Source organism: Marmota marmota, unplaced genomic scaffold, assembly GCF_001458135.2.
Source record: "Marmota marmota marmota unplaced genomic scaffold, marMar, whole genome shotgun sequence".
Taxonomy (NCBI): domain Eukaryota; kingdom Metazoa; phylum Chordata; class Mammalia; order Rodentia; family Sciuridae; genus Marmota; species Marmota marmota.
Window position 1 is genome coordinate 27492396 of NW_025999932.1, and position 16629 is coordinate 27509024.

Sequence of the window (16629 nt, forward strand, 5' to 3'; positions counted from 1 at the left end):
TGAAAAGAGAAAGCAACATTGAACAGAATTATACATAAAGATTGGTGAATGAATATACATGTACACATTTTAAGTTCTGATAAAATGTTTAAAGTAGGTATCATTTCATAACGATTCCATTATTATTATTATTATTATTTGTAGTGCTGAGACCAAATCCAGTACCATGCACATTCTAAGCAAGTGCTTTACCATTGAGCTATATCCCCAACTCTGATTCCTTACTTGAATCAATTCGGTAAGTGAACTAACCAGCTGCTTGTCCCAATCATGTTAGATAAAAGGATTTTTATTGTATGTAGTATTACGATGTGTGTGTGTGTGTGTGTGTATACACCCACACATCTACCTAGCACAATGCACAACACCTGTGGGGTATTTCATATATAGCAGCTCTTATTTTTGTTACAGATTAACAATTATACAAATAATCTTAGAAATTTAATTGAAACTCTCAAGATACAATTTAAAAATTAAGATATGACAATGAGTTATGATTTGTTTGTAAAAAGCACTTGAGTTAGAAGAGCTAGAAAATTATCTGAAAATGTTATTTATTTAATATTATTTCACATTAGAAAAATATTTTCTTAAAAACCACAACTGTATAGAGACAAACTGACAAATAATCATAATCAGAGATTAGAACACTATTCTTAGTAACTGACAGAACAGAGACAAAAAGTAAACATATAAGTTATAAAGAACATAATGATTATTAATATAATGAACAAATATAGAATGATCAGAAAAAATATTCAAGTCCACATATAATATTTATAGAAATTAACTAGACCATCAAGTTAGCCTTCACAAATTTCAAAGAATTACTAATGTACAGACCACATTTTTAAAAAATATTTTTTTAAGTGTAGATGGACACAATATCTTTATTTCATTTATTTTTATGTGGTGCTGAGGATTGAACCCAGTGCCTCATGCATGTGAGGCAAGCGCTTTACTACTGAGCTACAGCCTCAGCTCCCAGACTACATTTTTTTTTACCATAATGTAAACTTCAAAATTATTAACAAAAATGTTTTGAAAAAGTCATAGATAGAAAAATCATAATTTTTAAAAAAGGAAGGCATGAAATTAATGAGTTACCCATACAACTAAAGAAAATGAAAAAAGAGGAGGAAGGGAATAATAAAAAATGAAAAATAAAATAAAGAAATAGAAAATAAACATATAGTTAGGATCAACAAATTCAGAAGTTGGTTGTTTGAAGAGATTAATGAAAAAACACAAACTGCTAGTGAGATTAATCAAGGAAAAAATAAATTAGTATTGGAAATGAGAAAGGAGGCACAACTGCAGATTCAGAGAAAATTTAAAAAATAAAAGGATAATTCTATGAAAAACTTTATAACAATAAATCTGGAAATTTAAGTGTTATACATTATTAAAACCAACTTAAAAAAAAAAAAAGCCTAAGTAGTCCTTTAGCAGTAAAATAATAAGTTATTTTTTACACCCAGAAAGCCAGATCTAGATCTAGATGACTTTTCAGAAAAGTTCTACCAAATAGTGAAGGAACTGTTCGTTGCAATCCTATGCAAAATTATTCAGAGAAAAGAAAAAGAATACCTTCAACTCTTTTCATGGCGCTACCATGACTTGAGAGAGAAAGTATACATTCTTGCTTATTTCATTCTAAATTCAAAAATCCTATGCACATATTAGCAAATCATCTCCAGTAATATATAAAATAGATAATATTATTATATAGTTGGATTTAACTCAGGACTGAAAAATAGGTTTATGCTATAATATTGATGTAATTCACCACATTAACATGATGAAGAAGAAAACATAATAGTTACAGAAATCATTTTTATCCATTTTCCAGCCATAACTTTAAAAAATGAAAAATCCAATCACTATTTAAAAATAACACATGTAACTTTTAGGAAACAAGAAACAGATGAAAACTTCCTCAAATGAATCTAGTGTTTACAGCAACCAGGCAAGTGCTCAGTTAAGAAAAATAGAGCCTCCATAGGAGTTTTATAGTGTTTTAACTTACTCTGGTCCTAGATTGGTCCTAAAGGCAACGAAATGCATCCCAGTACAAGTTTCTTGTGCCAGAAAAGCAGACAGGACCTTGTGTTTGTGCTGATCTCTCTCATGGCTCCCCTAGCTGAAAAGGTTGGCTTCTATTTTGACTAACTTGAAACTCTCTTAGACTAAGGCAGCTATCTGGAAGCTAGGGGAGGAGGCATTTGTTGAACACCTTTAAAAGCAAATTCAGTGGCCACAGCCACCAGGGGTGAGGCATAACAGTTGGGATAAACAATACACAAAAAGGTTTGAAGAAAGGATTGAGAAGTAAGACACTTTAGGGAACTTTTAGACACTTTTAGGGAAGGAGGGTTTTGAAAAGCACCCAGTTCTCTGAGAAGATTCCTGAGAATCTAGAAGCCATGAACGTTTGCGGTCCGGGTGTACACTTGGAAATAACCTGAAAAGGCCCTAAGCTCTCACTTGTGGCTGACACTCAGACTCTGCATGCAGAAAGACTAGGGCAGAGTTATAAACAGCTGTCCTGTAGAAGGTATGCAAAACACACAACACTGGGCCTACAGCAAAGATGGAGTATTTGGTTGTTGTTGCTGTTTCTTCTTTAGTTAGTTGGATGGATTTTGTTGTTGTTCTAGACACTTAAGGACCATTGAATCACTGGTTGATTACTGAGCTAAAGGAACAAAGACTTCAATTGGCACACAAAACAAAGAATATAGACTAAACAAAATTAGTACAAAATGTCTAAATTTCAACAAAAAAAATGAGACATGCACAGAAACAAACAAACAAAAAAAAGATGGCCTATACACAGGGGAAAAAGAAATTAATAGGAACTATCCTTAAAGCCCAGACAGTGGATTTACTAGACAAAGGCTTTTTATCAACTATTAAATCATGCTAAAAGAACTGAAAGAAACAATGAAAAAAGAACTAAAGAAAATCACAAGAACAATGTCTCACCAAATAATGAATGTCAGAAATGGTAAAAAGGAACCAAATAGGTAGCAGGGCTCAGTGGCACATGCCTATAATTATAGTGACACTGGAGACTGAGGCAGGAGGATTGCAAGTTTGAGCCCAGTTTTGGCAACTTAGTGAGACCCTGTCTCAAAATAAAAATAAAAAGGACTGAGGTTGTAACTCAATAATAGACTACCCCTGAGTTCACCTAGTACCACAAACATATCAAACAAACAAACAAAAACAAAAGAAGGAGGAGGAGGAGGGGGAGGAGGGAGGAAGGAGAAGGAGGAAGAGGAGAAGGTGGGGGAGGAGGAGGAAGAGGGGGAGGAAGGGAGGAAGGAGAAGGAGGAGAAGGTAGGGGAGGAGGAGGAGGAGTAGAAGGAGGGGAGGGAGGGAAGGAGGGGAGGAGGGAAGGAAGGGAGGAAGGAGGAGGAAGAGGAGAAGGTGGGGAGAAGAAGGAGGGGGAGGAAGAAGAGGAGAAGGAGGGGAGGAGGAGGAAGAGGAGAAGGTGGAGGAGGAGGAGAAGCTGGGGGAGGAGGAGGAGAAGGTGGGGGAGGAAGAAAAGGAGGAGGAGGGGAGGAGAAGGAGGGGGGAAGGAGAAGGAGGGGAAGGAGCGGGAGAAGGCAGAGAAGGCGCAGGAAGGGGAGGAGGGGAGAGGAGTTGAAGAGTAGAACAACTGAAGAATTCACTCAAGGGGTACAACAGCAGACTTGAACAGTCAGAAGAATCAGTTATCTTTACTATTGTTCTTTATTTCTTCATGTAGATTTGAGTTACTGTCTAGTGTTCTTTCATTTCAGCCTTAAGAACTGTCTTTAGCTCAATTCCAACAGCAGAAGCCTCAGCAGCATAATACTCATGAACTATGGATTAACAGCATTTTGATTTGACTTTTCTAGTACTAGGAATAATTATAACTTCTTGTATACATTAATTGTTAGGAAATTTTTCCACTTTTGCTTTTCTAGCCCGTCCAATACCTTTGCAATCAATCCCTTATATTAAATCCCCCTATTTGAAACACCTAGATTAGTTCCTGCTTCCTGGATTAGATGTAGAGGACTATAAAACACACAACTGATCTTTACTATCTGGAGTACATAAAAAAATCCTAAAAATCAATAAGAAAGATAAATAATTATGTAGAATAAGTAAAAATCACAAAAGCATTTTTTACAAAGAAAACATACATGAAATAAAGTTCATTAGTAATAAAACAAAAAATTAAAATGACAATAAGATAAATTTTAATTTCTGTCAGATAAACAAAAGATATAAATTACCCAATATCAAGCGTCAGTCAATAAGAATCTAAAGTAAAAGGAATTCTTGGTCATAGATGGTAGTGGTAGAAAAAGGCATGCTAATTTTTAAAAACAGTGTTAATCTACCTATGAAAACCAAACATGTCGCCATCCCAAAATCCAGCAATCTTACTCCTAGGCATACAACCTAGAGCGGCAACTATAAAACATTTTTTACTGCAATTCACAATAACAAGTACACTTTATAGCCCTTATCAATACCCCCAGACATATACAAAGCCATAAAAATGTTTTACAAAACAGTATTTATCCTTACTACAGAAATACTGTAAAAGCCTAGATAAAATTGTGGTGCAGGGGCCAGGGTTGTGGCTCAGTAGTACAGCACTTGCCTAGTATGTGTGAGGCACTTGGTTCAATTCTTAGCACTGCATATAAATAAAACAAAGGTCCACTGACAACTAAAAAAATTTTTTTTTAAATTGTGGTGCATACATAAAATAGAAAATGCATATTTTCTGCTTCATTTTTAATATATCGGTTGCAATATATCAAATTGATCTTTTGATAACTAATAGGTCATATTTTACAATTTAAAAACCATTCCCCTAGAGAAATTCCAGTATATGTCTATAGAGCTTTTTTTGTAACTGCAAAATTCTGGAAATAACTCATCTATCCATCAATAGAATGAACAAATAAATTGTAGTATGTTCATAAAATGGAAAATTATAGTGAAAATAAGTGAATTCCTACCTAAACTAATAGGGATGAAAAAGTTTTACACAAAAGAGGTTAATCATAGAATCTCATGCCAAAATTCCATTTATAGTAAATTTGAAGCTAGGCAAACCTAAACACTATATTATTTAGGAATATTTCAAAGAAAAAAGAAGGAGATAAATACAAAACTCAAGATAGTGATTTTCCTTAGGAAGCAGGAGAACTTGTTATTAGTAAGGGTCTTCTAAGATATTGATAATATTCTGTTTCTTAACCTGTGTAGTGGTAATAAAGACACTCATTTTATTATTAGTCTTTGACCAATAATAAGGACTGAACCCAGGAGCATTCTACTTTTGAGCTATATTTCCAGTCCTCTTTAAAAAAAAAAAAATATCTTATTTTGAGACAGAGTGTAGCTAAGTTTCTGAGGTTGGCCTCAAACTTGTGATCCTCCTACCTCAGCCTCCAGAATCGCTGGGATTACAGGCATGCACCACCTGTGTCTGGCCACATACATTTTTTTTTTTTTTAAGTAGAAAAAGAAGTAGTCTTCCCTAAGAACTAACATGGATTCATACTAAACAGATCTGACAGAGTGATTTCATTTTCTTCTATAGCAAAGGCCCCAGTAGAAATAGAAAAGATTTTAGTGAGGCATTTTTAATAATCTCTAACAAAATTCTTTCATATGAAATGCAATAACACAAACTTTATGTAGTAAAACTAGACAAATTATTAGGTTGAGGTCTGGGTATTATAGTTCAGTGGTAAAGCACTTGCCTAGCATGCAAGAGGTCCTAAGTTTGATCCCAGAACAGCAAACAGACAAACAAAAATTATTATGCTGATATAAATCTGCCATTCGTATAGATCAAAATAGTTGAAGATTAATAATTTCATAGGAGTCAACCTAATATACCTTCAAGAGATGATGTAAGAATAAAGAAATGGTAATCAATTTGAAACATACAGAAGTAGAATTTAACAGCTTGGTGATTTATCATTGTTGTGGAGGAGGCATTACTCAAGAGAAACAAAGAAATCAAGATTCAGACAACCAATAGATTAGTCATACAGCAAAAACAACTGAGAGGTAATGATAAGTAAGCTGAAAAATAATACACTTGCTTTTAGACATGCTAAGGCTCAGGAGGCCCTTAACTCACAAATGGAAATATCAAACAGGCAGTAGGAATCCCAGGTAGGAAATAAAGTCTAAAGAAAAAGTTATAAGAGCCATCAATGAAAAGTGGAATTGAATTCCTTATGTAACCCATATCTGAGATGGCCTATGGGTTACATAAGGAAGGAAGAATCTAAAAGCATAGAATGAAACATGGAAACAATAAAGAGGACACTGGTACAAAAAGAAACAAAAAGAGAGAACTAAAATATGACGAGAATATGAAAAAAAAGAATATCTTATAAGCTAAAAGAAGAGGTGATTTCAAGAGAAAAAGAACAGTGAAAATTTTATTTTAACAAATATTCATTGAGTGCTAGTGTATCCCAAACATTGTAAAATGAGGCAAAGATTCATGTTTTCCCCTTTATTCTTGGGCAATATTTTCATCAGTAAGCTAAATGAAAAAAGATGTACATTATCACGTTTTTAAAAGAGAGAAAGTAGGGAGGAATAGCTGATATAAAATGACAGAATAGAGATTAAAAAACAATCCATATGCTGAAATAATGGGCACAACAAAAGGATTTTTAGGAAGGTAAAAATATAATACCTATTAAGAATTCTTTCCTGAATATGAAACCTGAACTTAATCAAGTCTCTAGATCTAACTGCCATTTTATAAGAAATGCAGAAGCTGGAGTAAAATAGTAAATAGCACCACAAAAAAAATAAATAAATAAATAAATAAATAAATAAATAACAATCAGATAAATCCAGAAAATTGGAAGCTCTATAAACTGGCCTGAACTCAACAAAGACAATATCGTATTATGAGCAATTAAAAAGAAAAGGTGGAGGGTTGTTTAGACTAAAAGAACCAAAAGAGGGATTATTTGGAAATTCTCCATACTGTCTGCTCAACTTTTCTATAAACATAAAACTGCTCTAAGAAATATAATCTAAAAGAAGTAAAGAAAAATGCTATGTCAGTAATTCAGACAAAGAAAATTTAATTAGTTCTGTTTTTTGGTCCTTACTCATTAGGTTCTGCAGAGTTGGTGTTTAAAAGTGCAACTCATACTTCAGTTTTGCAATGCTGGTCATTTTTTCCATCTATGAATCACACAGTCATAGCATAAACAGCAGTTTCAGTTCCTTTTGTTCCCTCACACTCAAGAGAAATTGAAATAGCTGAGCCTTCTACATCCCCCAGGGAGAATATTTACCCCTTGCTAATAAAGCCAAAGCAAAGGTACCCAAAACCTTTGAAGAACTTTTCGCTAGTGGTAACAGAGATGCAACCTGATGTGCAGACCTGCCTCAAAGGTGCCCCAATTCAAAGTTTTCATCTGCAAATGAAGAAACCAAGGCTCAGAAAGGCCAGATCTGTGAAGAGAGGCTGGCTAATCTTGAACAGGGAATCAGTCTCCTGACTCCTGGCCCACCTCTCTTTCACCCTAGCTCTTACAATGAAAACAGTCACCAAGCTAGAAATTCCTTGATGTCTTTCAGAGAGTGAAACAATTCTTGAGTATCTAGAGCTACATCTCTGATATGGTAGCCATTAATATGTGGCTATTGGCCACTTGAAAAATGGCTAATCTAAATGGAGATGTGATATAAAATATATACAGAATTTCAAAGGATATGATTAAAAATTGTATATTTTTAATATACAATAATTTTAAAATATTTGTTACTTGTTTAAATGATAGTATTTTGATATACTAATTTAAATTGGACATATTATAAAATATTCAGGTAGTACCCTAGGGTCTAAGGAGGCCTTGTAGCCATCAGCTTTTCCTGGGAAAGACTCTAGGACTGCTATATGGATTGCAGCTCAGGGAAGACACTCACCAACCTAACGTGACCTTCTCCTTACTGAAATATCTCAAGTTTCAGCACACATCTGAAGAGTGAAACCTTGGTCCAGTTGGTCCACTGATCCTTTTGGACATCAAAAATGACTTATCTTCTAAAACATGCTGGATTTTCACATGTGCTTTTCACAGAATTCCTTTTACAGTTAAAAAAAAAAAAAAAACTTTTCAATGCATAAAACATTGAAGTTTTCTGGACACAAAAATGGGGGTTCATTTGTTCCTAGATCAGAACTAGAAGAAGTAAAAACTTTTCCATACTAAAGTTCCCTTGGTTCCACTAGGAGATAATTTTTACTGCAGTGAATACAAAGAATAGGATTTACAATTCAGGAATTAGAGCAGTTTTTAATTATGTGCATTCTCAACCTCAGTTTTAAGTAAAGGATGATCATTATTGGAGTGTCTACTTTACATCCAAACCCTTTTACAAATGACTAGATAGAATCATAGGAATCCCGTTTAAGGGTCTTGCAAAATTGCTAAGTTGCTAAGGCTGGCCTTAACCTTGCAATCTGCCTGCTTCAGCTTCTTGAGTGGCTGGGATTAAAGGCATGTATCACTGTCCCTCTCTTGGCATGAGATATATTAAAATAGTAACTTATTCATCATTAGAATCTGTTTTGAATGTTGGGTTTTGGAATATGTAATCTAAAATTACTTACTTGGAATCAGAGAGACAGATATAATAATTTCATAGACATTCATAGATTCTTTAAATCAAGTAACAATTACACATTTTCATGGTAAAGTAAAAAATACAAGAAATGGACATAAATTGCTTAAGGATATGAAACATATGATATAAAAGTAAAGTGGTAAAGCTTTTTGTAGAGTTTTTTCTAGAACTCTGATTTATTTGGTTCCTAAATGGAATAACCTATTATGGTCTCTAGCCCCGGTAACTTCATTAAAATTTAAAACTTCCTTGCATCAAAGGATACAATGAAGAAAGTAAAAAGATAAAGCACAGAGTGGGAAAAAAAAACACCTGCAAGTCACATATCTATAACACATAAAGAACTCTAATAATTCAATAATAAAGACAATACAATTTAAAAGTGGGCAAAAGATCTGAAAGTGATAAATGCACATGAAAAGATGCTTAATATTGTAGTTGTCAGGGAAATGCAAATAAAAAATCATGATGAGATTCCACTTCATATCTTCAGTGGGTATAATAAAAAACCCAGATAATAACAAGTGTTGACAAGAATAAAGACTGATACATTGCTTACAGGAATATGGTGTTGCCATATTGAAAAATGAATATGGTATTGCCATATTGAAAAATATTCCAGTACTTCCTTAAATAGTTAAACATGGAGTTATCATGTCACCCAGCAATTACACTTCTAGGAAGAAAAATGAAAACATATACCCATACAAAAACCAGTAGCGAAATGTTTATTATCGGCAGCATTCTAATAGCCAAAAGGTAGAGACAAGCAGAATGTCCAAATCTGATGCACAGATAAACAAAATGTGGTATATCCATAAAATGGAATATGGCCATAAAAAAGGAATGAAGTATTAAAACATGGGTGAACCTTAAAAATATTATGCTAAGTCAAAGAACTTAGTCATAAAAATATATACATTATATTTCAGAACTAGACAAATCTATAGAGGCATAAATAAAATTAGTGGTTGGTTATGGTTGGGAAAGGGTAAATAAAAGGATGGGATAATAAGTAAACAAGTATGGGTGGTTTTTTTTTGTTTTTTTTTTAGCTAGTAATTTTGTTCTAAAATTAACTATGATGATGATTGTACAACTCTGTGAATATAATAAAAACTATTGCATTAAATACCTTGAATAGGTGAATTGTACACTGAAAGAACTCAATAAAGCTGTTATTTAAATTTTTAATAAAAATGACCAAATACAACAAATAACAAAATGCAATGTGTAAACTTTGATGAGTTTCTAGTTTGGGTAGGGGGAAAAAAACAATAAAAAATAGTGTATTCATTTTCTATTGTTACTATAACAACCTGGTAGCTTAAAACCATACAAACTTAGCTGGGCATGGTGGTATACCTATAATCCAAGCTACTCAGAGTTGGAGGCAGTAGAATTGTGAGTTCTAAGCTAATTTGGGAAATGTAGTAAGACTCTGTCTCAAAAACACACCAAGCAAAAAATCCCAACCAAAGAAACTCATTATCTTATAGTTCTGGGTCAGAAGTCAAAAAAATGGGTCTCAATGACTTAAAATAGAAGTTTTAGGAGTGCTGAGTTCCTTTCTGGCAGCTCTAGGAAAGAATCTGTTTCCTTATCTTTTCAAGCTTCTGGAGGCCACTGACATTACTTGACTTATGTCCATCTTCCTCCATTTTCAAATCCACCAACATTGCATCTGTCCGTATCTTTTTACCACAGTCAGATTTTCCTCCAACTCTTCTTCTGCCTCCATCATCCATTTTTAAGGACCCACACTATTACAAAGGGCCAACATGGATAATCAGGATAATCTCACTATTTTAAGGTCAGCTGACTGGCAACTTTAATTCCCTTTCTGAGGATTAGAACATGAACATCTTTGGGAAGCATTATTCTGCCTAGCACAGATAGACTTATGACAAAGGTAAAAATCTGAATCATTACAGAGTTTCTGTTAACTTGCCTAAGTATAATAATGGTAACACAGTTGTAGTTCAATCCTTGGTACCTAAAATATAAAAAAATAATGGTAACACAGTTGTGAAAGAATGTGCCTTCATTTTTAGAAGATGCCTGTGAAATATGTCGGAGAGTCATGATATCTGTATGATATTTCAAATAGTTCTACAAGTGAATAAATAAACATGCATGCATATTTATATATATTCACATATATAAAGCAGATATGACAAAAATGCTAATGATTTTGAATGTAGGTAGAGGTAATATAACATTTATGACATTGTTTTAATTCTCTCTATATTTGAAAATTTCCAAGAAAAGTGAGTATTTCTTAGTAAAATAAATATACAAGTAACAAGTCACCATAAACCGGGTACAGCAAAAATAGACCTGAAAGACTTCAATTATACAGCATGTAAAATAACCACATTCACCTTTATAAGGACATGTTTAAACTGATTATAGGAAACAAGACATTTTAAAGACTCACTGAATAATATGGCGGGGGTTGGGGGTGGTACTGGGGATTGAACTCAGGGTACTTGACCATTGAGCAACATCCCCAGCCCTATTTTGTATTTTATTTAGGATAGGGTCTCACTGAGTCTCGCTTTTGCTGAGGCTGTCTTTGAACTCAAGATCTTCCCGGCTCAGCTTCCCAAGCTGCTGGGATTACAGGCATGTACTATTTCACCTGAAAGTAATTTTGAAATAACTCAAAAAACGTGCAAATATGAAAACTATAATTATTGAAACTAAAAATTCAACGGACAAAGTTATCAGTATATAAGAGATAGCTGATGAGAGAATTACTAAATGGAAAGAAATCTTAAGAAAATGTACAGTGCTTGCTTCAGCAGCACAATAAAAGTGGAACAATACAGAGAAGATTAGCATTGCCCCTGTGCAAGGATGATACTCCTTGATATATATCCAAAGGACTTAAATCAGCATAATACATTGAGCAATCACAACACCGTTTGTAGCAGCTCAATTCACAGTAGTTAAGCTATGGAAACAACCTAGGTGCCCTTCAAAAGATGAATGGATATAGAAAATGTGGTATATTTACACAGTGGAATATTACTCAGCCTTAAAGAAGAATGAAATTATGGCATTTGCTGGCAAATGGATAGAAATGGATACTATCTTGCAAAGTGAAATAAGCCAATCCCCAAAAACCAAAGGCCGAATGTTCTGTCTGATATGTGGATGCTAACACATAGCAAGGGGGGAAGGGGAAGAACAGAAGTTCAGTGAAAGGGGAATGAAGGGAAGGTGGGTAGGAAAAGAAAAGACAGTGAGGCCCACGCAGGATTACTGGGTACCCAAGCGGGCACAACACCTGCACAGATTTCTCTTTTACACTTCCTAAGATAAAACAACTCTATATCCTCACCTTCTACCTTCTCAGCATATTGTCCTGCTTCTCACCACTGATTCTCTGTCCACCATAAGAAACTGTAAACCATTTTACAAACCTACTGAGTATATTTTAGATAATAATTGAATTCATCATTTCTGTACATTGTGACCAAACTGTAAATGTCTTAATAGCAAACATTTGTTTTTAGTATATACTGTTTATATCGGAATTTGATAACAACATCCTTCACCTCAAAGGAGAGGTATTGGATCCCTACTGGGGCACAATAAGCCTATAGGGTAAAAGTGGTAATACCTCAGATCCACAGTGCTAGTAGGGAAGACACAAGCAATATGAAAAGAAAGGGAAAAAAGTGCCCAAATCATATCAATATACCACATTATTAGAATCCATGGTCAGTACAGCAGAAAAAATGTCAGAGAAGGAGTTCAGGACGTACATGATTAAAATGTCCTGCAAAATAAAGGATTATATAAGAGAGCAAATACAGACAGCAAAAGATCATTTGGAAAAAACCTACATAAACAAATATAGGAAGCAAAAGATAATTTCAATAGGGAGATAGAGGTTCTAAAACAAACAAACAGAAATCCTTGAAATGAAAGAAGTAATAAACCAAATTAAAAGTTTAATTGAAAGAATTACCAATTAGATCACTTGGAAGACAGGACTTCAGACAATGAAGACAGAATATAAAATCTTGAAAAGAATGTAGACTACACAGTGAAAATGATAAGAAACCATGAGCAGAACATTCAAGAAATATGGGATATTTATTTATGGCATAAAAAGACCATATTTAAGAGTAATTGGGATAGAGGAAGGCACAGAGGTTTAAACCAAAGGAATGAGCAATCCATTCAATGAAATAATATCAGAAAAACTTCCAAACATGAAGAACAAATTGGAAAATCAAATTCAAGAGGCTTACAGGATGCCATATGTACAAAATCACAACAGATTTACACAAAAGAATATTATAATGAAAATGTTTAATATACAAAATAAGGAGAGAATATTAAAAGGCATGAGAGAAAGGAATCAGATTATATTTAGGAAGGAATCAGATGATATTTAGGAAGAAATCAATTAGAGTATGTGCAGATTTTTCAACCCAGATCCTGAGAGCTAGAAGATCCCAGAACAGCATATATCAAGTTCTGAAAGAAAATGGACGCCAACCAAGAATCTTATATCCAGAAAAATTAAGCTTTAGATTTGATAATGAAATAAAAACCTTCCATGATACACAAAAGTTTAAAGAATTTACAACTTGAAAGCCTGCACTACAGAACATCCTCCACAAAATATTCCATGAAGAGGAATTGAAAAACAATAATTGAAAAACATCAATGAAAAGCAACAATGAAAATCAGCAAAGGGAGGTATTACACTAAAGCAAAAAAGAATCAAAGGAGAAACTAAGTCAAGTTAAATACCAAAAATAAACAAAAATGGCTGGGTATACAAATCATGTCTCAATAATAACCCTGAATATTAATGGCCTAAACTCACCAATCAAAAGACATACACTGGCAGATTGTATTTAAAAAAAAAAAAAAAAAAAAAAAGACCCAACAATATGCTGCCTTCAGGAGACTCATCTCATAGAAAAAGATATCTTCAGACTGAAAGTGAAAGGTTGGGGAAAATCATACCACTCACATGGACTGCAGAAGCAAGCAGGAGTTTCCATCCTCATATAAAATAAAGTGGATTCAAGCCAAAGTTAATCAAAAGGGATAAAGAAGGATATTTCATATTGCTTAAGGGAACCATTCATCAAGAAGACATTAACAATAGTAAATTTATAAGCTCCAAATAATGCAGCGACTACATTCATCAAACAAACTCTTTTTCAAGTTCAAGAGTCAAATAGACCAAAACACAATAATTCTGGGTGACTTTAACACACCTCTTTCACCACTGAATAGATCATCCAAACAAAACCTGAACAAAGAAATTATAGAACTCAATAATACAATCAATAACTTTAGACTTAAATGACATATAGAATATTTCATCCTTCAATAAAAGAATACACTTTTTTTCAGCAGCACATGGATCCTTCTCTAAAATAGACTATATATTATGCCACAAAGCAATTCTTAGCAAATATAAAAAAGTAGAGATACTACTCTGCATTCTATCAGATCATAATGGAATGAAATTAGAAATCAATGATAAAATAAAAAATAAAAGCTACTCCAACACCTGGAGACTAAATAATATGCTACTGAATGAACATTGTGTTGCAAAAGTCATCAAAGAGGAGATTAAAAATGCTTAGAGGTAAATGAGAACACAGATACAATGTATCAAAATCTCTGGGACACTATGCAGAGAAAAGTTCATTGCAAGGAGTTCATTCCTTAAAAGAAGAAAAAGTCAACAAAAAAAAATGACTTAATATTACATCTCAAAGCCCAAGAAAAAGAACAAATTAACACCAAAAAGCAGTAGAAGACAGGAAATAATTAAAATCAGAGCTGAAATCAATAAAATTGAAATAAAAGAAATAATTGAAAAAATAACAAAGAAAAAGTTGGTTCTTTGAAAAAACAAACAAAATTGACAAACCCTTAGCCATGCTAATAAGAGAAGGAGAGAGAAAACTCAAACTACTAACATACATGAAGAAAAAGGAAATATCACAATAGACACAACAGAAATACAGAAGATAATTAGAAATTATTTTGAAAACTTGTACTCCCACAAAACACAAAATATTGAAGGCCTTGACAAATTTCTAGTTATATGATTTGCCCAAATTGAATCAGGATGATATATACAATTTAAACAAATCAATTTCAAGCAATGAAATAAATAGAAGACAACATCAGAAGGCTACCAACCAAGAAAAGCCCCAGACCAGAAGTATACACAGCCGAGTTCTACAAGACCTTTAAAGAAGAACTAATACCAATACTCTTCAATTGATTTCAGGAAATAGAGAAAGAGGGAGCACTTCCAAACTCATTCTGTGAGGCCAATGTCACCCAAAACCAGACAAAGACATAGAAAGAAAAAAAGAAAGAAAACTTCTCAATAAAATTCTGGCAAATCGAATACAAAAACATCAAAAAGTTCATCCCAGGGATGCAAGGTTGGTTCAACATACAGAAATCAAAATATGTAATTCATCACATCAATAGATGTAAAGAATCATATAATCATCTCAAGATGCAGAAAAAGCATTTGACAAAATGCAGCACCCCTTCATGTTCAAAACACTAGAAAAACTAGGGATGACAGGAACATATGTCAACATTATAAAAGCTATCTATGCTAAGTCCCAGGCCAACGTCATTCTAAATGGAGAAAAATTGAAAGTATTCCCTCTAAAAACTGGAACAAGTCAGGGATGCCCTCTTTCACCACTTCTATTTAACATAGTTCTTGAAACACTGGCCAGCGCAATTATAGACAGATGAAAGAAATTAAAGGGATACAGATAGGAAAAGAATTCAATTAACACTATTTGCCAGGGATATGATTCTACACCTAGAAGTCCCAAAAAATTCCACCACAAAACTTCTAGAACTAGTAATTAAACTCAACGAAGTAGCAGGATACAAAATCAACACCCATAAATCAAAGGCATTTCTGTATATCAGTGACAAACCCTCTGAAAGGGAAATGAAGAAAACTACCCCATTTACAATAGCCTTAAAAAAATAAAATACTTGGGAAACAAACCTAACAAAAGAGGCAAAAGACCTCTAAAAGGCTGCTAAAGAAAGAAATTAAAAAAGACCTTAGAAGATGGAAAGATCTCTCTTGTTCTTGGATAAGCAGAATTAATATTGTCAAACTGACCATACTACCAAAAGCATTATACAGATTTGATGCAATTCCAATCAAAATCCCAAAGACATTTCTCATAGAAATAGAAAAAACAGTCATGAAATTCATCTGGAAAAATAAGAGATCCAGAATAGCTAATACAATACTTTGCAAGAAGAATGAAGGAGGTGGCATCACTATTCCAGACCTTAAACTATACTACAGAGCAATAGGAACAAAAACAGCATGGTATTGGCACTAAAGCAGACTGGTAGGCCAATGGTACAGAATAGAGGACACAGAGACTAACCCACAAAACTACAATTATCTTATATTAGACAAAGGTGCCAAGAACATGAATTGAAGAAAAGATAGCCTCTTCAACAAATGGTGCTGGGAAAACTGGAAATCCATATGCAACAAAATGAAGTTAAACCCCTATCTCTCACTATGCACAAAACTCAACTCACAATGGATCAAGGATTTAGGAATAAAACCAGAGACCCCGCATCTAATAGAAGAAAAGGTAGACCCTAATCTCTAGCATGTGAGATTAGGCCCCAACTTCCTTAATAAGACTCCTGTGGCACAAGAATTAAAATCAAGAATCAATAAATGGGATGGACTCAAACTAAAAAGTTTCTTCTCAGCAAAAGAAACAATCTGTAAGGTATTGAATAGAGAGCCTACATCTTGGGAGCAAATCTTTAATCCTCACACATGAGAGAGAGCACTAATCTCTAAATTATATAAAGAACTCAAAAAGCTAAACACTAAAAAAACAAATAACCTAATCAATAAATGGGCCAAGAACTTGAAGAGACACTTCTCAGAAG

General features: G+C 33.6%; 1 protein-coding gene and 1 pseudogene across 11 annotated transcripts in view; one reads left to right on the top strand and one right to left on the bottom strand.

Annotated features, from left to right (window-relative positions):
• The window catches only part of LOC107140979 (NEDD4 binding protein 2 like 2), a 110842-nt gene that overhangs the window by 40452 nt on the left and 53761 nt on the right, over window positions 1–16629 (bottom strand). The gene's annotated exons all lie outside the window — the stretch shown is intronic.
• LOC125616191 lies at window positions 11465–11564 on the top strand (annotated as a pseudogene).